At 35.6% G+C, this 24,290-nt stretch overlaps 1 protein-coding gene across 3 annotated transcripts in view; it reads left to right on the top strand.

Annotated features, from left to right (window-relative positions):
- The window catches only part of DCC (DCC netrin 1 receptor), a 1,184,710-nt gene that overhangs the window by 829,323 nt on the left and 331,097 nt on the right, over nt 1-24,290 (top strand). The gene's annotated exons all lie outside the window — the stretch shown is intronic.

Below are 24,290 nucleotides of genomic sequence, written 5' to 3'. Positions count from 1 at the left end.
GAATAAGGTGAAGTAGAGATTGGAAATATTTTAACTGGTAGTTGTGAGAGAGTAACCTTTGTATTACATGACTTCTTGGGTAATTTAAATCAGCGTGTTGAAGAAGAGAGAACAGGAGATACAGTCTGAGTGCACTTTTGACAGAATCTCCATCCTTTATTTTATTTGGCCAGGGCTACAGAGACAAGATGATAACAAATTGGAATAAAGTATTAATTGAAGGAAGGGAAGAGGGCTAAGCTGTGCAAATAATACAAATATTTGCCTCATAGAAATAAAACCTCAGGGCCAGCTGAATAATTTGTAAGACCCGAATAATTTTGATTTGCAAAATTAAAAACACAGGGGCATCTGGCTAAAAATTATTAAGATTACACGATGGCTACAGCAGCATGAGGCCTTGCACAATTTCACCCTTCGCATGCCCATGAAGCCGGTTTTGCTCCCAGGTTTTTGTTCTGGACAATGTTTTGTTGCTGTACAGATTAACTCACTAGATAATGCTAATTTCCCCTTCATAATGTCTATATTAACATAACATTTGAGTCTTCTTTTTTTTGTGGTTGGGGGACAGAGTCTTACTCTGTTTCTCAGGCTGGAGTGCAGTGGCACGATCTCAGCTCACTGCAACCTCCACCTCCCGGGTTCAAGCGATTTCTGGCGAACTTTTGTATTTTTAGTAAAACAGGGTTTCACCATGTTGGCCAGGCTGGTCTTGAACTCCTGATCTCAAGAGATCTGCCCGCCTTGACCTCCCAAAAATGCTAGAATTACAGGTGTGAGCTACTGCACCTGGCCCAACATTTGAGTCTTCACTTGCTTTATTGACTTTCTCTTCATAGATCATCTATGTGAAATCAATAACTTTTATGACTATTTTATGTTTTTGATTAAAAACAAATTAGGTTATGTATTTATTTTTACATAATATACATACCATATATATATATATATATATATATAAATATATACACACACACACCATATATATGGTGTATATTTATACATAATATACCGTATATATATATATATATATATATATGGTATTTACAATATGGTATATACCGTGCGTATATATATATACACACACGGTATATATATATGGAGTGTGTGTGTGTGTGTGTGTGTGTATATATATATATATATATATACGGTGTATACCATATTGTAGCTAGGTCAACAGTTTAAAAACTCCTAAAAAATTCCTTAAATCCTTGGTGAATTTTCTAATATTGTAACTAACTTTAAAAGCGTGTTCATTTTCAAAAGATCAAATCTGTGAATTATCTGAATTTTTTGTCTTGTTCTAAAATTACCCTACAGTTGTTTTACTATACTTTTAAGAGCTGACTAGGCATTATTACATTGTATTTCTGATAAAAATCCTGGTTGGTTAGCTTTGCTTTGTAAGAATGAGCATTTTTTTTTCTTTGATCAATACTATTGTTTCTAAGCATCCAACTTAACAAAGGAACTTTCAGCATTTAAAAATTTTACTTTTTTTTTTTAGTGCCAACATTCCTAAGTCAAGGAACAGTAAAGTATTTTGCTTTTTGACACTGGCTAACAGCACTCATTCCGTTATTTTTTTTAAAAAACCATGATACAATGATACAATATATTATGCTATTTTATTATAATTTATAATTAAGTTAAAAAGAATAGTGATGGTTTGTATCACACATGTGGCCTTAACTTTGTAAGATACAATGGCATAACTCAATTTGTAAGTATATTTAATGAACATTTATTATGTTCCTAACACTGTTCCAGGCTGCATGAGGCATGTTAGAAAAGCATACGTGAGTAATAAAGTAGCAGGATCTCAGCAGATTTGGGGGAAAGCAAATATTCTAAATATGTAACAATAACAAAACAACTCATGTAGGACTTATAAGAAGTTGGTAAACAGTATACAAACAATCTGATTCACAGGTTTGCTCCTGGGTCCATGACCTGTGATGGCTGCAGCGTATTTCCTCGTTAATTCAGCCACATCTATGCTTTATTTCCTCCCCATTCAGAAAGCAGTGTGAACAATTTGCGCAGAGGACCTCATTGGACACTGGTCTCTATAAGCATTTACTTTGCTTAACAATTAGCATAAATGATAAAGTACAAAATAACAAAAGCCTAACTGAATAAAACATTGATTGTTGGTATTGTTGTCACTTATAAATTCTGTTCTCTAAGAGGAAAATGAAGAACCTTTCTGCTTTAGAAACATGATGCAGCCATGAGTTTTTTTCATTAATGGCAGCAATAACAGCTTTAGAATGCTAACCATGTTTTGGCCTTCACTAACAGCATTGTTCTATTAAATTACCTCTTTTCTTACCAGTATATGGAATAGGGTAATTTCCTTTGCAGAGCATTGTTTATTTGTACTGTGACTTGATTCTGTTTCGTTGAACATTGCCACTGGATAATTCATTCGTTACTGAGTAGATAGGTAGTTAGGAATAATGCAGCCTGCATAAAAAGACATTCACAGTATCCTTTACATGTGCAAAAGAGTTAGCCAACTCCTTCAATTCATGTATATTGAGTACTGCTTAACTCACTTGCCACCTTTGTTACAGACATTAGAATACATAAATTATATTATCATGGGTGATAGGCATTGCATGTGTATTTTGTCTTCTGTTGGTAACATAAAATGTCAATTTGGCAATTTTAAAGTATTTCTAGGGTTAGGAACACTTACTTCATCTTCTCCAAGCCCACTCAATAAGACATCAATTACTGAAGATGACGGAATATCCCAGAGATCCTATGGTTCCTTTCCTTTCCTTTTCTTTCCCCTCCCTTCCTCCTTCCTGCTATCCTTCCCTCTTTCTTATAAGCCCATTTTTCTGTCTTTAAGAGAAAATGTGAGGGCTGATTTTATTCCTTTGCTAGACTATCAGAATTTAGAGGCAAGATCAGGCTAAAAAACGTTTCCATCAATATTTCTTTTCTGACAAAATGATCTTGTCTTTTGAAAATGAGTCCCATCTGGGTATGTATTTGGTTGCTGCTTTTATCAATGTTTTTTCCAAATATGATGTTGTAATTGTACACTAAAATTACATAGCTTGTATAAAAATTGAATTTCAAGTCTTTCATATTATTTGAAAATATCAACTCTATTATACAAACCATATTCTCAAAGAATAAAAACTGATGGAAATACGTATGAAATATAAATCAGCCAGCAACTGTTTCTAAAAGTGCATACATTTTGTAGTAATCATTTAAAAAGATCAACAATCGAAGATCCAGTTTATAAAATAATCGCTTGAAATAGAAAGGCTTGATTTATATGAAGGTTTGTGTCTCCTGATGATATCTTCCTTTTGCTAAATCCTTGCTCTTTCTCCCTTGCCTTTATGGTATATAATTTCTCCACTATATTATCAGCCAGGATTTAAGTCCCTGCCTGCTTAAGACTTGTCTAATCTTTCCATACCACATGTGGAGGTTTTTGAATTATTATTTGTGTTCCTTTAAGATCCTATTAAGGCAGTTTAATCATAAAGGATGTTAGAATGGACCACATACTGGCTTGAGGGCTTGAGTGAGAATGGGAAGCTTATTTGCAAGACCACAACTCAATTATCTACAAAACTCTTTTATATTTAAGAGTTGTAAGTAATATTCTTAGTCTATTATATTCTTTACACTAAAAAGATGAGTGAAAGCAACCCACCAAGTTGAGTGACTTTAGAATATATTATCTAGAGGAATAGCTGTATTTGCTTCTTTCTTCCTTTGTTAGATTTTAAAAATTCTAATAGGGTTCTACTTGTATGGTTGTTATGAAAAGAACAGAGAAGTTCAAATCATGTCTCTGAACATTACTACCTGTATCCTAGAGCAAGTTTGTGATTCACTGAGACCTCAGTTTCCTAAACTATAAATGGGAGTATTATTTATTCTTCCTAGGTTGCAAAAATGAAATATGATAACATATGGGCAGTCACTGGGTCTTGCCTGGCATCTCAATTAAAAAACAAAGCTCCCTTACCCAACGGGATCAAATAAGAATATAATTCCAACTGTTCTACATTTACAAACAAAGTGGGATACTCACCAGGGTAATCACTTGGGTAAATAAGACTGCTATAATACCTCATTTATAGTTTAGAGAACTAGCTTGATCACTATACAATCAGTGCATTTTCTTTAACTTTCTCCCTAATTATCTTCTCCTTAAAATTTGGCAGGCCATTATAGATTGACCTGTCTAAATTTTGAAGTCTTATGAACAGAAAGCACTACATTATGCCATAAAATGTAATACAGCATTGCCACTTTATAAATAAAGCCATGTGTCACTTCAGGAAGGAAGGGTATACATTCCAAGAACTGCATCATTAATTGATTTAATTTTTGAGAATATCATAGTGTCTTACACACACCTAGATAGCAGAGACTACTACACACCTAGGCTATATGGTATTGCCTATTGCTTCTAGGCTGCAAACTTGTATGACATGTGACTCTACTGAATACTGTAGGCAATTATAACACAATGATAGATATTTGTACATCTGACCATATCTAAACAGAGAAAGGTAATGCATTACACTATAAGGATAGAATGGCAAGATGTCACTAGGCAATATAAATTTTTCAACTTCATTATAATTTTATGGGATCACCTTGGTATATGTGGTCTGTTGCTGATCAGAACACTGTTATGTGACACTTGGCTGTAGTTGGTTGGTTGATGCTGGTAGAAGCTGGTTTGGCAAATATATAAAATAGCAGTTATATTTATTTAAGAATGGTTCTATAAATTAAGCAAACTAAGTTGATCATAGCTCTGTCTAGTTCATTATTTTTGTCACATGATTTACAATTATTAACTGCATTGAATTGAGATTTGAATAAGTATTTGGGATGACCACTATGGCAAACCTGTCCACTCGATAACAGTTCAGTTGTCTGATCCCGTACATGGCTAGACATAAATAGTAGAAAGAAGTAAAGATAAGCACTGGCATTACATCCTTTTAGTAGCATAAAAACACTCACATTATTTTAAAAGTCTCTGGATGTAAAAAAAAATATGTTTTCAGGTATTATAAATAAGAGATGGGCACCATTAGGACGGTTTAGTATCCTCTATATCCAAAGGCTTATGGAATTCATTGGGATTTAATGGTCAATTAGACTAGATATGATGTCTTTTATAATGACATATATTAATGGAAGGATTAGAGGTAGACTTGAGATGATGGGTTGTTTAATCACCTCTAGAAGACTTCAAAGCAAATGTGAGTCACTGTGTTCTTTTTTCATTCATTTAAATATATTTATTTTGTGCTAAGTTCTAGACCTACAGTGTCTAGTATGGTAACGACAAGCCACATTTGTTTAATTAAACTTAAGGGTATTGAAATAAAATAAAATTTAAAATCCAGTTTCCAAGTCACAATAGCTATATTCCAACTGCTCAGTAGCACTTAAAATTTAAATAAAATAAAATTAAAAACCAAAAATTCAACTTATCTGTCTTGTAAGCCACTTCTCAAGATTCGACATATGATTACTGAGATCACAGAGAACATTTCCATGATTTCAGAGAGTTCTGTGGGGCAGTGGCAGTCTAGGCACTATGCTGGTAAATGAGGATACAAAAGCAACTCAGAAATGGTCCTAACTCTCAAGGAACTGTTGGTCTGGTGGAAACAATTTTACAGAGAATTCACTAAAATTAGCGTTCACAGATTTCATCTCCTTGAACAAAATTGTTCAGTTTTGTTCAAAACGAAAAAGTTAATTATGTGCTAAATTAATAGACAAGATTTTTTAAAGGCCAGAGCATCTAGACCTGAAGATACTCTGTTAATTTACTTAAGTTACTTAATCATATTAAAAATTGTAAGTATCTATTACCTGGAAATATATATATATATATATCTTCCAAAGTGCAGTTGAAGGTGAAGGACATAGCTTACTACTTGCTTGGGTTGAACAGTGTTATAATATAAACGCGATTTCCCCAAGAAGCTTCTGCCGGCTCTCTTATTTTCTATTTTCTTTTGCGCACACAGTATGATTCAGGCTTCTTCAGCTGGTATAACCAGACATCTGGAAAATTTATCTGCTTCATGAGAAATCATATAGAAAGAAAGCTAACTTCTCATAGATACTGGGCAGTGTGAGGAAAGGGAACAAGAAAGTGTCATAATAATTACTGGTTTTCAGGCAACATGGTCAACTAGTCTGGGAGAAAGAATAAGTAGATCTGATTTGGGTTTAATTGCCTAATTTGGTTATATACCCTAGTAAAAGTGAAAGTAGTTTGTTTACTAAGCTGAATTAGAGTTAAAGACAGCATGAACATCTTTGGGGATAGTGTCATCATGCTGGTGCAGCAGAATGAAACTCCACTCCAAGGATATGAGCTGAGCTGCTTTAGGCAACTTTTTTGATAGCGAGCTGATGAATACCACTAGGAAAGAATAAAGATAGAAAGGAATAAGGCATTTTAATCACTTACATATTGAAGCACTCCCATATCTTTAGAGCATGTTTTTCTCTGCAGTTCGTAAGTATTTATTGATCACCTACTGTGCATCTAGCCTTTTATAACATGCTTGGGATAGAAAATAAAATAAGGGCAGAATAGTTTCTTTCTTCGTCTCTTTCTGCTACTGTAACAAAACACCTGACACTGGGTAATTTATAAAGAATAGAAATGTATTGCTCACGGTTCTGGAGACTAGGAAGTCCGAGATTAACCAGGTTTGGTGTCTAATGAGGGCTCTCTCTGCTTCCAAGATGAGGCTTTGTGGCTGCATCTTCCAGAAGGTATGAATGTTGTATCTTCACATGATGGAAAAAGTGGAAGGACAAAAAAGAGAGGCTAGCTTTTCCCTCTAGCCCTCTTCCAAGGCATTAATCTCTTCATAAGGGTAGAGCCCTCATGGCCTAATCATCTTCTAAGAGGCCCCACCTCTTACTATATTTGCACTGGGGTTTAAATTTCAACATGAATTTTGGAGGGGACACAAACATTCCAAGAAGTTAGGGATACTATTTTTTATGAAAATATACCTGTAAAATAAATTGACCTAAATAATACTGTGGGATCAAATTTATTTCCTTTTTTTTAACCAAAAGTTAGTGTTACAAAGTTTTAGTAAACAATTCATGATTAATTTAGTAAATAACTAATGCAGATATAATTTAATAGACAAACCATATTATCTTTTAGTATAAAATACTTTGGAGGATTTTAGAAATTACCTGATATAACACTCTACCAAAATTAAGTAAAACTCCCTTTTAAATTGCTGTAGTATTTTATGGATTCTTTTCACTGCAGGTTATATTCTGGCTGCTGTAATATATGGTGAATTTTATATGTTACATAAAAAGTCAGTAACATGACTGTTTTTCTTTGACTCCAATGTTCTTAATATTATTTTAATAAAAGTATTATTTCTTCTTGGAGGAAGATCTGGTGGGAGAAGAAGAGGAACACAACTGCTCCCTAGTCTATGAAAAATCTCTTTTCTGTTTTAGCCCAATCTTTCCTCCTTGGGGATCCCAAGATCCCATGCAATGAGGAGTTGAGTTGGGACAGGATTTCTGATCACAGGATATTTAGCAGGGAGTGGAGATTACCATGAGTTAATATTGAAAGATTTTAAGCCTATGACAAGCAATTACTGCTTCTAATTGTAGCTGTTAAAATCAAAGCTGAGATGTTGCCACTGGTGTCTAGAAGGAAAGGACCATGGATTTGTATCAAGTGAAAGTCAAGCAATGGAACTCTAAGCCCATGGTCAGTGCTAGTAACTTGTACATCATCCTCTTATTTAAACCTATATTTGGTGTTCCAGGTCTTCCAAATGGAAGTGGAATGACAGATTTTTAAAAACAAGAATTTAGAAGTCAGACTGGATTTGAAGTCTAGCTTTTTCACTTGCTAGCTAACTGGGTTAAGTTAGCATTTCTTATGTAAAATAGAGATAATATCTATCTTGCAGGGATGCTGTAAAGATTCAAATAAAATATTTAAGATGGTAATGCAATTGTACACCTTCAAATGGTTGTTCTGAGGATTAAATGAGATATTTAGTTTACTTTCTAATACATTGTCAGCCCTCAACAAATATCAGCTACTGCTACAATCATCCATTATAATTCCATTACTTGATCCTAATTATTTCTCATATAGTGAGTTTCCTTAACACTGCACATAATTTACCAATTTCTGTATCTGTATTTTTTTTCCTATGTTTGCAATGCTGTTCTTATCCATTAGACTATTTCATAGGTCGTTTCTATTTTTCCTTTAAGATTTTGATTTAAATATTTCCAAGAGCAAAAAGCCTATTCTGTCTAATTCATCACAGGAATCAAATTTTTAGCCTGCATAAGCTCCTATTTCACCCTCCAAATTAGTTTGAATCTCCCCATCTCTTCATCCATTCACTCAACAAATAATTCATTGTGTATCTGCAATGGGCTACACTCTGTTTCTTGGCACTGGGAAATCAGTAGTAAAAGAAGATAAGTACTTATCCTCATAAAGTCTATATTCTAATGATGAAGAGGGATAATAAGCAAATAGGCCGGGAGTGGTGGCACATGCCTGTAGTCCCAGCGCTTTGCGAGGCTAAGGAGGCGGATCCCTTAAGCTCAGGGGTTCCAGACCAGCCTGGACAACATAAAGAAACCCTGTCTTTACAAAATATGCAAAAATTAGCCAAGTGTGGTGGCATGTGTTTGTAGTCCTAGCTACTTGGGAGGCTGAGATGAATGGATTGCTTGAACCTGAGAGTTTGAGGCTTCAGTGAGCTATGATCATGGCATGTCACACACAGGTTCTGAGTCTAATCCCTGGCCAGTTAGATCAGAATAAAAACCTGTCCCTTCTACATTCTCATGAGGGAGTTCTCAAGAGCTGATGAAATACAGGATATATAAATGTTTAAGGTACAAGTATTCCAGACTGTATTTTCAGAGGGTGGGGCTCAGAAATAAAATTCTGAGTACTGAAAAGCATAGGCGACAGAGTAATACTCTGTCTCAAAATAAATAAATAAAAGTGAAACCCACAGAACAGCAAAACACTTAAGGATACACAGGATGAGTAGGAATGATTCTAGATAGGAAGGTCAAAGAAAGCCTTTCCCAAGAAGAGATATTTAGGGTCACACCTGAAAGAATATGAAAAGGTGGCAGCAAACACCTGTGAGTCAAGACATTTCAGGCAGAGCAAATAAGCAGTGCTAAGTCCCTGGAGAGAAAGAGCAAAAGACCACTGTCCTGCAGCAGAGCAAGCAAGAGAGAGAGTGGTGGAGATGAAGTCCAGGGATAGCAGGGTCTAGTCATGAAAAACTTCAAGACAGAGTAAGGAATATTGTATCTAATCCTTAGTTGGGAGTGGGGGCATCTATGCAGGAGGGAGTGACATGACCTAATTTTCATTTTTAAACTGGAAGCAAGGAGAACAAAGAGAAGATGAATACAGTAGTTTAGTGATGAGATAGCTTAGATTTCCATGGTAATTTTGGAGGAGTAAAGAACTGGAAAAATCCAAGATGCCTTTGGAAGATAGAAACAAGACTTGCTGCTGTGGATGACATGGGAGAAAAGGCAGAGTCAAATTTTATCTCAGGTTCTGGGCCTCAGAAACTAGATGACTGTTTGTTACCATTTCATGGGATCTAAAAGCTGGGAATGAAGCTGATTTGGAGGATATGTAGGGAAGGGAGGGATGTAGGAAATAAATCAAGAGTTACTATCTTTTTTACTCATGAAGTTTAACTGTGAAATGTTTGCAGATTTTATTTACTTAATTAGGCCATGAGCTCAAAGTAAGTTCCCAGTACTTCTTTGAGTATCAAAATAAAAGAAAATGCCACATATGACCAGGCCAATGACCAATGCAATGCAGTATGTAGATTCTAATGGTGGCAAAGTTGAGTGGGGAAAACCCATTGTAGCATTCTTCGTGTCATAAATTGTAAAACATCTGTGCCCTACACATCCCTAACGAATATGTTACAGGGATGTGCACAGTGCCGTGCACAGTTCCATGCACAGAAGATGCTCGAATATTTGTCATTCATAAAGAAGCCTCCTTTTTAGAATCCCCCCTGTCAGGCTAGTGAAGTGTAATTTGATGAGAATTGACTAAGAGAAAGCCTCAGATCAGCAGTCCAGTCTTCCAGCTGCCAAGATTTTCTGAGGAACCCATCCAAAAAGTGCAGGTCAGTGCCAAAATAAATGTTAGCCCAGAACCAGTTTGTTTTCTGATGTGTAGTTTGCCTGTGTTCATTAAACAGGAGATTGAATTCTAATGGGATGTCAGTTCAGGGATGATCCAGAAGTTGAGTCTTCTTACTGCGTTGTGACCACATCAGAATTGTACCAGAAGCTTGGTGTCTGTCCCAGGAAAGGTCCTAGAATTCTACTAAAGGAAGTTGCTTCCAACATCTCATTTTTTAATCCTTTTTCTTATTATTGGGAGTCAGATCCTCCGTTAACTCTGGGTACCCAGAGTCTGAAACATTTCCCCAGTTCCCTGAAACATAATGTTAAATCCAGAAATACTTTAAGATAGATTCCAATCTTCGAAATGTATAACCAATAAACCTGGGGACCAGAGCATTTAAGGATAGCCATAGAATATGTCAGTGCATTAGTGAGAGCTCAAGGCCTGTGTCTAGATTCCTAAGTACAGGGTTGCTTATCCTAAACAATAGGCTTACAATAATGACAGCTTCTCTTCTTGAAATGGAAACATCACTTAAAAAAATAAGCAAAAGATCTGGGTCCCAGACAGAGATATTCTCTGGATTCTGCTGTTTGTTTTTGGGGAAGTCAATTACCCTTTCTGATTCTCAATTACTTATAGAATAAGGATCACAACTGCTTGTGATAATATGAAGGGGCAGTAGAGAAGTCTCATTAAGGAAGAACACTGCTAACTGGTCTTACAACATTTTTTTCAATCCCATTGATTTTTCAAATGTCTCCCTTAGAAATGAGTAAGTGAACTTGTTAACCCATTTGGGTACTGTATTATTTATCTAGGACTGCCTTAACAGTGCCACAAACTCGGTATCTCAAAACAACAAAATGTATTTTCTGACGTTTCTGGAGCCTGGTAGTCTGAAATCACGGTGTCAGCAGTGCTATTTTTCCTCTGAAGGTGCTTCAGAAAAAATCCTTCCTTGCCTCTTCCTAGCTTCAGGTGGCTTCTGGCAATCCTTGGCATTCCTTGGCTGGTGGCTGCATAATTTCAGTCTCTGCTTGCATCTCCACATGGCCTTCTCCTCTCTGTGAGTCCTCTTCTCTTCTTATTCCGTACTTGGGATCCACCTAAATCCAGTATAACCTTTACTTAACTAATTATATCTGCAAAGATACGTGATCAAATAAGGTCGCATTCTGAGGTTCTGGGTGTACGTGAGTTTTTGGAGTACTATTCAACCCAGTATACCACCCTGTGAATATTAGTAAGAATTCTTACATATACTTAGGAAGGTTCAATGTAATCTGTTTGAGGACTGAGTAAACTGTGAAGTATACATGTATGTTTGTATGTATGGGTGTGTATATATGTGTCGATGTGTATATATGTGTGTATGTATGTGCGTGTATATGTGTGTGTATATGTATCTATACATGTATGTCTGTGTATGTGTGTATATATATATTACATATATATATATATATATATATATATATACGTGTGTGTGTGTATATATATATTCAGGTCATAGCTGTTAAAATCAGAGTCCAGATACTGGCATTAGTGTCTGGAAGAAAAACATTTTAGGGTTTTTATCAATTGAAGGTCAAACAGGAGAAATCCAAGCATGTGGTCAATGTTGGTGTTTTCACAGGCAGCTTAAAACTTAGCAATGACAACATCATTATATATATATATACTTTTCCATACATAGTATATTGTATATATAATTATATATAATTGTATATGTACATATAGTATATGTGTATTCGTATAGAAAATTAAAGTGTATGTGTATACGTGTATATATGCACATTAATTAGCAAGCTATAGTTTTCATTTTAAAAACGATTTCAGTCACTGCCTCTCAAACAAAGAAGAAATGTTGGTATTAAAAGACATCCCTAGTGTCCTTAAAATCATATTTGATATGCTCGTACCTTCTTTCTCTCTTCAGAATTCTAACCCTGCCTTGTAAGCTGTAGGACATAGTGCTTTCTGAATATTAAGGACTGCAAACTGCTTAGGTGACCTGAAGGAAACTAATAAGTGAATGAAGTTAGCCAAATAACCGGTTTTGCTGAAGGTGCCTGTGAGATCTGTTACTGACATTGACCGCATGCTTGGATTTCTACTGTTTAACCTTCAGTCGATAAAAAATCCAAAATGACTTTCTTCCAAACACTGATGCCAATATCAGGACTCTGATTTTTTTTTTTTTTTTTTTTTTTTTTTGAGAGGGAGCTTTCTTTTGTTACCCAGGCTGGAGTGCAATGGCATGATCTTGGCTCACCGTAATCTCTGCTTCCCGGGTTCAAGTGATTCTCCTGCATCAGCCTCCCAAGTAGCTGGGATTACAGGCATGCATCACCATGCCACACATGGCTAATTTTGTATTTTTAGTAGAGATGGGTTTTCTCCATGTTTGTCAGGCTGGTCTCGAACTCCCTACCTCTGGTAATCTATCCGCCTCGGCCTCCCAAAGTGCTAGGATTGCAGGAGTGAGCCACCACACCCAGCCAGGACTCTGATTTCTAACAGCTATGGCCTGAAATAGTAATTGTGTGACATCACCTTAAAATCTTTTAGCTTCCGACAAATAGCAATCCTTTGAATCTGTAAATATACTGTAAGCAAGATTTCTGGCCCAACCCAACTCCTACATTAGATATGGCAAAATTAAATACAACAAAACTAGTAGTGTCAGAGCTGGAATTTGAGCCTAGCATAATATTCCTATTACACTACTAACTGTGTGTGTGTGTGTCTGTGTGTGTGTGTGTGTGTGTGTGTGTGTACAAACTAAGATTAGCAATGTTTATTTCAGGAAAAATAAACATTAAGTGCATTTTGACAACAGTTCTTTAATGAGTTAAAATTCTTATTAATTCACCATTGCTAAGCATTAGTAGCAGTGATCACATAATATTTGTAAAATGTCAACATTCATGAGATTAAGCCAGCCTGGATGAGTTATACCAACCATCATGCTGAAGACCATGCTAGGCACATAATTTCTACTCTCTGTTATAAATTACCTATTTGATCTTAACCCTCAGTCGACCGTTTTGATTCAAAGCCCTCTCCTATGACCTTGCAGTGAAATAAAACATAATGATTACTACTTCTGTTGTTCAGAGGGGTTAATTGGCTTGTAGTTCAGTACAAGCGCATCACAAAAATGTTAAGAACTCCCAGAAATGAGTAGGTATGAATTCTGGTGGTATGGTTTATTATCTAATATAATATTTAAGAACAAATAACAATATAATAATAAATTTAATATACCACTTACATTTTCATTTATGCCACAGTGTTTAAACTGCTTGATTAATTTTTATCACTTTGGATATAATGTGTTTTACATTCTCTTTATAGCCTAATATTCTTATAGTATTTTTGCTAACCTTTTAAAAAATATTTAATTTTGTATTATTATAACTAATTTCACTGATTTCATTTTTACTTTTAATGTGTACACTAGAAAATTTAAATTACATGTGAGTATTCATACCTCATATTATATTCATTTTAGACTGTGATTGCTTGTATGTATATTGCTTGTGTCTTATGCCCCGTCAAAAGGAAGTCAAGAAGGTTGCCAATATGAAATTAAATTGAGTTTTAGAGTTATCAAAATACAGTGGTTAAATTTAACTCTTCTCAAATAACTGTTTCTAGAAGTTATCTAAATAACATCCATAGTTAATGGTTTTCCTTATTTTACTCAGTGTTTACTCAGCATGCTAACAGCTCTTGAGCATGAGTCAAAGTCATTTTTTTTTCCTGTTGGTTTGGCACTTTATGTCACCAGTGGATATAAAAGCAAAGGCAGTGGGGTTGGGTAAAGAAAGGGGAATTTTTGATCCAGAGCAGCACACCAGGGTTCCTGTATTCAGTTTTACCTAAAGTCATTCTCCAACTTCTGTGAGATGATTTACTGCTGAAGTCCATTTGTCTTCCTGCTGCTATCTCTGAACAAGCCCAAATCTTCCATGTGGTTAATAAACTTCTTATCTTTTGAATACTGAAAATAAAATAAACTTAATCCTCAGGGTGGTTCAGTCAGCAGACCAGAAGCCTTTTAGATGCTTCTTAGAGATACAGGAAAACTAGGTTTTCTGCCCTGTGTGATTATCAATCTTTCCATTGCATGCCTGTATGTGTAAGGGCATTAAAGGTGCTTCTCAGTGATAAATGTCAGTGAAATTGCAAAGTGAATATTAATTTCAGTATTGTCAAGGTCAGCTGTGTACCCGGGTTCATTGTTACCGGAATTTTTATTGTTGCTGCTATTAGGAAAGATATTTTGTCTTGGTCTCTTTTTTTCCAAGTATGGAGAAAGAATGAGAAAAATTCTTCAATGTACATATACATTACTTAAAAAAAAGTACCTCAGCACAGTCTGATCTGTTAATTAGGGTAATATGAGTGCCTCAAAAAGGATCAGGGTGTTTTAGAAGAGTTAAGTTAAATGGAAACCAGAACAAACAGATTTTCTTGGGATCCGGAGACCAGATGATCTTCCTGAAAAACAGCTGGCAATAGAAAAAGCAGAATATTGCATAAGAAAGAAAGAAAGAAGAAAATAGTTTGTGATGTGCCTGTTAGTAGAAGTAGGGTGTGGAGTTATCTAACTGGGAGCTTAATGAATTAAAAGAAGGAAAGATGGGGAAAGATGTTAGGTATGAGTGTCCATATGGAAATGAATAACCAGCTGGACATCTCTGTATCCAGTGAAGTACCTCAAAGCCAATGTGGTGTCAAACCTGTGAATTCCCTCACCCACACACTTCCACCCACACACAGGCTCAGTTTAGTCTATTCCAGTGTTGTTGTTTTTTTCTCAGTGAACAACACCAGAATCACGTAGCTATGCAAATCTGATTGCAGGTGTCATTCCTGGTGCTTCTGGTCATCTTCACTCTCTTACCTCCAATCCAAGTCCTATTGATTTTACCTTCCTATAGTTCTTAAATCCCTACCCTTTTCTTCATCTCCATGGCCAGCCGTTATTCTAATTTAAGCTGCTTTCCTCTCCTGGACTTGGAATATTCTACCAATTGGTAGAATACTCAGCACTCATATATCCCCCCTTTAATTCACTCTGTATACAGCAGACAGAGTGAAAAATGCTTAAAACAGGAATTTCCTTCTCATTTTTAGAATAAAAATTCAAATCCTCCCAAGGCCTTTAAGGCCTGCCATGGTCTGGCCCCAGGAATTTTTCTCACCTCATTTGGACTTCTCTCCTCCCTACACCTTGGGGTCCTGCCATGTTAGACTATGAGTTCTATGGAAGTGTTCACTCTTTCCCCCCAAATGCCCGCAGTGCCTGGAACACTGCAAAATTAGTTAACATTCATCGAGCATTTCCTTTGTGCCAGATATACTTTATAGTTATTTATTACTAATCTTCACAACAACCTTATCTGGTAAGTACTGCCCAGGTTTTAAAATAAGGACATTTAAATGCAAAGACATTAAATAGCTTGATCCTAGCCACATAGCTTGAATGAGGCTTTGAGATTTGAACCCTGAATCTGTGACTCTGGAGGTGACACCCATTACTGTTGGCCTCTGTTGCCCAAAATTTAATAGATGGTTTTTTTCTGGCATCTTGTGCATCAAAGCATCCCAGAACTCTGACTTCTGTGAAACCTGCATGTTAGGAGAATAGAGTGCTAAATTTCCTCCTTAATTTATAGTCCCTCCCAAAAGAGTCAGTTTACTCAAGGCAGTTCCTTATCTTTTAAAGCATTGAAATAGATAAACAATAAGTTTATTCCCCAAAGAGATGGTATCTTTTAAGGTAGGATCTTTTTGTCATTATGTAGAAAAATCTGTTCACTTAACTGTCTGAAAAAAGATTTCTGCTTCCTTTTCCTCTAGTAAATGGCAGCAGGGCTCTTTTATAAAAGCAATCTATACATGTCATTTATTGCTCTATTAAAAGTACAAATATCAGTTATTGATTCTTTCCATACTGACCGTAATACAAGCCGACTTTGAGAAAGGTTGCTGGGTTTAGTCACATTATCACCATGGGAAACACTCTGGGTTGCACGTAAGCTGAAGACACCTGCCTCTGTGATGCGTATCTATTTATAGAGAACTGAGATTTTTGAATGCAGAAATACAATCTTGAGATACATACAAGTCTCAAATCATTGTGAAGTAAGTATGAAGCCAACAAATGCCCTTTCTGAAGGTTTCTGCTTGGGAATCTTCTAAAGATTTAAACATCAATTTATGGTCTGTACAGTATGGAAATATAACAACAAATGAAAACTGGTGGATTATTTATGAGAAGGTTAAAAGGCTCCATTTATATTTGTGATATACTTCAGGATAATCTTGGCTCTTCTATTAGGGACTCTCTTGGCCAGATTTTTATTTTGTTATTTTTTGAGACTGAGTCTCGCTCTGCCGCCCAGGCTAGAGTATGCAATGGCGCAGTCTTGGCTCACCGCAACCCTGCCTCCCAGGCTCAAGTGATTTTCCTGCCTCAGCCTCCTGAGTAGCTGGGATTACAGACACACACTATGTTGCCCAGCTAGTTTTTGTATTTTCAGTAGAGACAGTGTTTCACCTTGTTGCCCAGGCTGGTCTTAAACTCTTGACCTCAGGTAATCCACCTGCCTCAGATTCCCAAAATGCTGGGATTACAAGTGTGAGCTACCGCGCTCAGCCCAAGTTTGGTTTTTCAGCGTAATCCTGATCAGGGCTCAGGCCACATCTTTTTAGGCATCTATGGAATGCTATGTTTTTCGTCTCCCCTTTGCATACATCATCTCCTCATGTTCTTCTAACAATACTGAGAGTTAAGAAGAATAAACTCTTCCTCCAATTGTCTGATGAGGTAACCAATATTTGAAAAAGCTTATGAGTCTTGATTTCAGGTAACAATAATATTAACTACCATATTATATTGAACACTTGCTTTTTACATAATCTCATATAATCCTTATGCTACCTGAGAAAATGATGCTCAGAGTATTTAAATAATACTTGGACCAAGGATACAGTAAATTAGGAGAAGGGGTTTTTTGACTCTGGAATCAAAAACTAAGATGTTTCAACCCTATCTGAAGCATTTTTTTTTTTTTTACCACTAGTTATCTTAGAGATAGTTTCTGCCTCTTTGTGATTTTTGTCAAATGCTCTTGACAATTCACTTGAACGGGATTTCCACGTAATTTTGTCAAAAGTCCTTGACAATTCATTTGAAAATTGGAATTCTGTGAATACTTGTTCCCAGACTGAATTTTCTGAGAGAAGCATCTTGAGAAAAATGAATGATTTTTTAAACTTTCTTTGAATATAAGGAAAGAGACCACATTTTTCTGAGATTGGCAAAACATGATTTGATTTGTTGATGGTGGTTATTAAGAAAACAACTTAATGGTAATTCCATGCTTTGGGAAAAAGAAGTGGTTTCCTCAATACGAGATGAAATGTCCCATCATTAATTTAGTTCATCTTGGAATTATTCTCATTGTTTTTACTCGTAAACCTCATCATCTGAAGCCTTCCACAAGCTATAGGGTAATTTTTGTCTCCATTTCCCAACTTGTAAGTTCTGTTCTGGAAATGCTCAGGTCAACAATGTTACCCATTCAACTCATTCATCCTGATGTGTCCTGTCTCACCAGATTCATCCTTCATCCATCAATGCAAGTCTTAATTGTTCTTCAAGAAACGTTCTTAACTAAGCTCCCATTAACATCCCTTATTCCTGTGGATCTCCTCAATAGATCTATTCTGGAATTTTTACATGTTTAGTTGTCTGTCCAGAGAATTTTTAACCTTTATTATATGTGGTCTTCTGTTCATCTTTAGGTGTTTTCCATGAATTTTCTCCTTCCTAAGTAAGTTCCTGGAAAATTTATTATAAAAGTTTATAATAAAATAGTTCACAGTTCTGGAGAAACAACTGTAGGCTGAACACATAGAAGTTATTAATAGACTTTAAAATCAGCTGGTACTTTTATCTAAAAATTTCAATCACAATGGGGAGTAATGAGACCCAGCTCACTGTCAAATATTTTTAGTCAGTATGATAGGTTTATATGATATCAAGCTTTCAGTAATGTGTAAATGTAACATTCAGTATGTAAACTTAAGCACATTGGATGAAACTTTAAGTTTTTATCTGCTGTTTGGTATATTTAGGTAGTTTTTCTAGATCATAAAAACAATTGCCTTTGACATTACTTAGAAATCTGCACTTGAAACAATGTGAGACTTCCACCATACAGTCCAGAATCTATGTTCTTCACTACACTTTGCATTTCTAGGCATTGCCTAGAAATTTCCAAAGTAAAATTCAAAATGTTCTACATTAAAAAAATACTCTACATGCTTCACAAGGTTATTACTACTTGGTTGTGTTAGTGAAAAATCTGAGCTGTCTTACTGAAAGACCTTATCTGGAGGTCAATTCCTGTAATCCCTTTATTATCAAACTGCTTCCAGTTCTAGGCTGAATTACAGGAAATCTACTTTGAAGATTATTTTCTTCAGAGGGAGTCATTAAAGTTTTTCTATTAAGTTGTCAAAATATTAATATCTAAGCATATATATGTGTGTACAAACATGCATCATCTATATCACATATTATATATGTGTGTTTATTCATATCTGCGTCTGTTCTATGTATATTCATACACACATATATACATATAATGGTACAGTTTAGTATATTGTGTGTAGCAGATAGAAAACATTAAAACTAAAGGTAAAATGAATAGGTAATAACTGCTTCCTCCAACCAAATATTGTGAGACGCCTGTGGTTTTGTAATAGAAACCTACCCTATAGTTTCTGCTGCTTCTTTGCCAAATTACCGTCGTATCTCCTAACTATGTACAGTTCAGTCAAGAAGAGGTTTCATTATGTTAATAATTACATTGCCTGCAGGCTTTTTCATGTTGCATCCCCCATACAGAATAGAAACAGATTTCATAGAAATATCATTAAAGCTGTTAACTACAGGAGAAAAAAAAATCAAAGAGGCAATCAAAGCATACACTTTATTATCAATAAATGTAAGTAGTTTCAAAAGTGGTTTGCATTTGTAACACGTTCATTGAGGAGATCATCAGCAATGGAAGCTGTTGCTTAAAGAAAGAGAGCTTTGTGGTTTAAATCCATTTGGATCACTAAAGATTATTACTTAGATCCCTTGCTATTGATTTTTCAACATAGGCCCAAGAATCATTTTTAAATTAGCAAACTAATAAAGGGATGGAATCAGCCTCAGAATTCTGACCTAAATTGAGGGCATGTGAATTATAGGTCATTATTTTAATGACAACATGACAGTTTTTCTTCAAATCCACATTTATTTTAGTTTTTTTTCTTAATGGTGGCTGTTAAATTGATGATATAGGAACAGTAGAACTCATTGTACTACACAGTCATTTAAAAAAGACTTTAAATATTCAAATGCTCAACTACTTCTTCCCTGACACTAACATTTATCTTCATTTTGGACTTCCAGCTGAGAAGCATCAGTATAATGGCTCAGAGACATCAGCCTCATTCAGTATTAAGAAATAGTGGCATGCCTTGATTTTTCTAAAGCTTTCTTTGAAACCCTCACATTCAAATTATTTTTTGAAAGGGATTGAGCTCCCATGATTTTTAAAGAAACAGATTTGATAAATCATAATTTAGATTTTAGTCTGATTATTGCAAATATCAAATTTCTTACAGTAAAAGTAAGTCAGGAAGGCAGACAGTTAGATAGATATTTGATTGAAAACAGAGCAGGAGAAAGAAAAGAAAAAAGTATACTAATTCATATATACTATGTGACTTTTTGATTATCAGGAGCCCTAACATCCTATAAAACCTAAAATACTTGGTGAATAAAAGCAGATGAATTCAAATGTTTTTGAAATACCCATGATTTGGAAAATAAAATAGAAGTCTATTTCACAAACATGTTTTAGCTTTGAAACAGTAGTATTTGATTAAAAGTTGAAGATAGCTCTTTAAAGTGATACTATGTTTTCCCATTATAAAGTAATTAACAATCACTAAAAATGATTTGATGATAAAGAATCACCGTTTTTTCAGAACCAAAAGAAACCTGAGATAGCAATCCACTGGGAGCTACTATTTGTGAGATCATATACTCCAATGATAGAAGCTAAGAACGCTACTTCTCAAAAAATATACATAACACATTTTTTTTAATGTGCAGATAATTTCAGGTGCTTGTTCATGGACTCTGATGCTAGTGACAGGTTTCTATCATAGGTAGAATAGGGAGAAGAAATCGCACATCCTGTCATCTATAATTAATCAATTATAAATCATTAAACTGAGCAGCTATCTCCCACTCTCTCTCCCCCTCTTCTTTCACATACAAATACATCCTGTCTTCAAAATGATTATATGTGATCAATCATGCTTTATTAAAGGTTCAGCTAAGTTTTATATTCCACTTATTGGGGTTAATATCCAATAAGATCTCATTATAAAGTGCTCTGTTATACCATAAATTTATATATATAGTCAGAAATTACTGTTCCCAGTGCAAATAGTGACATGTAATACATCTCATTTACTCCAACATAAGTATTTAATTTGTTCTGAGATACAGGTGGTATAGTGAATTTCCACTGTAATGCAATATTGAAATTTAAAAAAGGTAGTTGGGTAGGCTGACATTGATTGATGAATTACTTGCACAGATTATGCATCTATTCTGAAATCTTTCCATTTTTTGAAGAAATAGGTAACTTGAATGGATATGGGGAGAAATTAGATGCAGTTTGCCACAAAATTATTGTCCAACTGAGGGGATCAGTGAGGAATATTAAAGACATCTTCGAATGATGAGCAGTTAAGCCCATTAAGTTCCTTGACTGACATACTAAAATGTAATGAAATGGAAGGCTGAAGCTGTTAACAGTATTGATTTCACATCTAATTCCCATTGTTGAATTTTTTTTTTTTTTTTTTTTTTTTTTTTTGAGATGGAGTCTAGCTCTGTCACCCAGGCTGAAGTGCAGTGGCACAGTCTTTGCTCAATAGAACCTCCGCCTCTGTTGTTCAAGGAATCAGGGATCAAGGGATTCTCCTGCCTCAGTCACCCAAGCAGCTGGGAAGTCGGGTGTCCTCCACCATACCTGGCTAATTTTTGTATTTTTAGTAGATACAGGATTTCATCATGTTGGTCAGGCTGGTCATGACCTCCCGACCTCAAATGATGCTACCACCTTGGCCTCCCAAAGTGCTGAGATTACAGGCGTGAGCTACCACACCCGGCCCCATTGTTGAACATTTTTGAGTCTCCCTTTATCTCTTTTTCTCTTGAAGTTCATATGCATATAAGGTATCATACATGTAAAAGTATACAAATTTTACTGAAATATAATTTATGGATATGGATCTGAATAAATGTATAATTATATTTATGTACATGAATACTATATGTATCTCCACAATTAACATGAATAATATATTCTTCATATATGTAAAGGACCATATATATATATATATAAGGCCTAAAAATCAAAGGGAAAATATTAGGGAAATAATGAATTTGAATTTATAGCATTTTTGTGAAGATGAGGAAGCATTTAATACCTTAAATGAAACACAGATAAGTAGACATTTTATAGCTTAAGTGAAACACAGAGCCTTGACACTAGCCAAGAATGCAGTAAAGAAAAGTATCTAACAGGCAAGCACGATTTTGGTCTATTTCAGAGGGCTGATATTTTATATACGAAATATATGTATATTTTGATATTTATATTCAAATCAAGATATAATTATGAAATTTTTATTTTAACATATGAGTATATTTTGAAAATCTACCAATACAATCAGATCATAAAATAAATTTTAGAAGAGTTGAAGTAGGAAACAATTTAATATCGAAGGGTAATCCTTTCTCAGGAAAAAAGGCAATTGGAAACTTTACACCAACAAATAGAATGTTCTCCTTTGCTGGCATTTGATAAAAATGCATACTGTTGTTTGTGAATACTTAAACTAGATAGATCCAGAAGAGTGCAGTTGATCAACAGGGTATTAGGATTGGCACTATCAGTGTAAAGTAAGTCCAAATTACAATACTTACTGCCCCATATTTCCCCTCCAATAATAATTAAGCTACATAAATATAAAGAAATTATAAGATGGGTAGAGTGCCCACAGGCTCACATGCACAGCAAACACACAGACACATGTACTAATTTTAGTTCATACCAGATATGTGAGGAAAACACTCTTTTCTAATCCCTTTTAGTAACAATGATGGATCAACAAAACCAATGGGTTAGATTATGTAATGTGTCTTCAGCCTGTGATTTACTGTAACACATGTAATTCATTTGACTGACATTAATTGAGTGCTTTCTGTGTAGCAACATCGTGCATATTTTTGTGGAAAAGACAGTCACTGTGATTATTTGGGCAACTAAATAGAATGTGTACCAACTGTTCTTCTGGGACAAAGAGCCAGGACACTGAGCAGCCCTGGTGAGGCTTAGCAGGAAAGGAGTGTAGCCTCATGCTTGTTCTTATGGGGATATTGCTTTGAGCTGCAGATATCCCTGTAGTCTGTTCTCCCCCATGATGCCTGATGGAAGTGTCTGTGTGGTTGTCATATCTGATTCACACAAGTTTCCAAGCCTCGATGATTCTCAAAGGGTCATGGTCATGTACGGCTGTGCACGTCCTCCCATTCTGAACCATGCGCAGCCCCTTCCTTGCTAGGTGGCTCTCTCGGCCTTCTCTTGCAGATTCTCATTGGTTTCACTGTAGATGAAGAGTTCATTTGTAGTGTCTCTTCCATGCCATGCTTGGAACCTCAGAAAACTCTCAGAGTGACCTGGGGACACCTCACACTCCTTCCTTCTCAGCAAACTTGCCACCTGCTGTGCATGTGATGGGTCAGATAAGGTACATTTTCTTCTCCTTTGCCCCTTGAAAGTTGGAGTCCATTTGAATTGTTTCTCATCACCCCGTTGTGTTCTAGTGGGAGAGATGAGCAGAAGCTTTCCAAACACTGGCTCCCCTTCCCTTCTACCAGACACCCTCTCATCTCCCAGTCCTCCTGGAGTGGTTATGTCTGGGAAGCTAGGGCTGGGCTCTCACCTTCTTTGAATGTGTTACATCTCACGAGAGGAGTGATGTCCTTGGAGTGGTCATTTTTAAATTGAAATCTCAGCTCCCAGTTTGAGCCATGTTAATAAATCACACCCTTTCCGCATAGCCATAAGAGAGCAAGAAGGAACACATTCAGTGAGTACTTTATGTATCAGCTGGGACATGTTTATGCACTGTGTGCACCATATCACAATTCTGAATACCTCACATACAGCATATATCTTAAGCAGGTCATTCATTCTCAATGCTCTGGCTCCTTTCTCTGCCTTCGGTTGAGGAATAATAGGTTCAGAAGCAGAAATGTCCCCTCTTGAAATACGTGCATTGTCTTTGTGGATATATCAGTAATAATACAAACATACCAATCATTGATGTTTTTATTCTTTAACATATAGTACCGTGACAATTCATTTGAACAATATTAGTGGACACAATTTTGGTTTGATTTGTTTCTTTTTGTTTTTCCCATTAAGGAAAATGTTTGCTTTGTTATAGCATGATTCTGGTGAGTCATTATCCACTGTAAGATTTCTCATTGTTCAGCTTTGTCTCTTAAATTCTCCTTTGTGGAACAGAGAGCTTTTTCCTAGAAAAAAAAATATTTCTTTCTGGAAGGATATTAAAGTGGGGACACTCATAAAGTGTCAAAATACAACTCTTTAGGAGTAAGGGTTCTTTCTGTGAAGGAAAGAATACATCAAAAAGGAATGAGAAGAGCAAGACAAAACCCTATAGAGATATATTGGAATGGGAGACATTACTTTGGAGTCACAAAAAATATGTACTATCTGTATGTATGTATATACATGTATATGTATGTATATACATTTGTGTGTGGGCATGTGTATGCATGCACACGTGTTTCTTAGCCCTGTTCACCAAAAAAACTTAGAAGTAAATGCACTCAAGTAGCAACTTATACACCTAGCATTCTAATAATTGTCTTTAT

This window comes from Aotus nancymaae, unplaced genomic scaffold (assembly GCF_030222135.1).
Source record: "Aotus nancymaae isolate 86718 unplaced genomic scaffold, 86718_ANA_hifiasm-v0.15.2.pri h1tg000020l, whole genome shotgun sequence".
NCBI classification, from domain to species: Eukaryota; Metazoa; Chordata; class Mammalia; order Primates; family Aotidae; genus Aotus; species Aotus nancymaae.
The sequence above is the reverse complement of the archived record's forward strand: the minus strand, read 5'-3'. Positions and strand labels throughout refer to the sequence as shown.